Below are 1408 nucleotides of genomic sequence, written 5' to 3'. Positions count from 1 at the left end.
ATGGTACAACAACTTTCCTCCGTGCCTATGGTACGACAACTTTTCTCGTGCCTATGGTACAACAACTTTTCGCCGTGCCCCTGGTACACCGCTCAGTAGCACTTTGCCACACACACACACACCACTCGTGCCTATGGTACGACAACTTTTCTCGTGCCTATGGTACAACAACTTTCCTCCGTGCCCCTGGTACGACAGCTTTCCTCGTGCCTATGGTACGACAACTTTTCTCGTGCCTATGGTACAACAACTTTTCGCCGTGCCCCTGGTACACCGCTCAGTAGCACTTTGCCACACAAACTCTCCTCGTGCCTATGGTACGACAACTTTTCTCGTGCTTATGGTACAACAACTTTCCTCCGTGCCCCTGGTACGACAGCTTTCCTCGTGCCTATGGTACGACAACTTTTCTCGTGCCTATGGTACAACAACTTTTCGCCGTGCCCCTGGTACACCGCTCAGTAGCACTTTGCCACACACACACTCCTCGTACCTATGGTACGACAACTTTTCTCGTGCCTATGGTACGACAACTTTTCTCGTGCCTATGGTACAACAACTTTTCGCCGTGCCCCTGGTACACCGCTCAGTAGCACTTTGCCACACAAACTCTCCTCGTGCCTATGGTACGACAACTTTTCTCGTGCCTATGGTACAACAACTTTCCTCCGTGCCCCTGGTACGACAGCTTTTCTCGTGCCTATGGTACAACAACTTTTCTCGTGCCTATGGTACAACAACTTTTCGCCGTGCCCCTGGTACACCGCTCAGTAGCACTTTGCCACACACACACACCACTCGTGCCTATGGTACGACAACTTTTCTCGTGCCTATGGTACGACAACTTTTCTCGTGCCTATGGTACAACAACCTTTCCCCGTGCCCCTGGTACACTGCGCAGAAACTCTTTGCCACACACACACACCACTCGTGCCTATGGTACGACAACAGGCCCCGGGGACCTACATCGCACCTTGCTCTTGCCTCCCTTACAGCTGAAAAAGGTCCATGCCTGTGCCCTGGCCCTGCTGAAATTCCCTCTCCATTTAGCCGAGGCAGTGAGTCGGCCTCCTGTCTCCCTTTACGGTCGAAAAAGATGTGCTCCTGGGCGCGCTGGCCCTGCTGCTACTCACATCGGGCATGGACCTGGACCTCCAGCAGGCCCCGGGGACGTACATCACACCTTGCTCTTCCCTCCCTTACAGCTGAAAAAGGTCCATGCCTGTGCCCTGGCCCTGCTGAAATTCCCTCTCCATTTAGCCGAGGCAGAGAGTCGGCCTCCTGTCTCCTTTACGGTCGAAAAAGATGTGCTCCTGGGCGCGCTGGCCCTGCTGCTACTCACATCGGGCATGGACCTGGACCTCCAGCAGGCCCCGGGGACCTACATCACACCTTGCTCTTGCCTCCC

Source organism: Diplotaxodon limnothrissa, linkage group LG6, assembly GCF_057381915.1.
Source record: "Diplotaxodon limnothrissa isolate DT_005_m linkage group LG6, D_limnothrissa_male_GT1.1, whole genome shotgun sequence".
Taxonomy (NCBI): Eukaryota; Metazoa; Chordata; class Actinopteri; order Cichliformes; family Cichlidae; genus Diplotaxodon; species Diplotaxodon limnothrissa.
The sequence above is the reverse complement of the archived record's forward strand: the minus strand, read 5'-3'. Positions refer to the sequence as shown.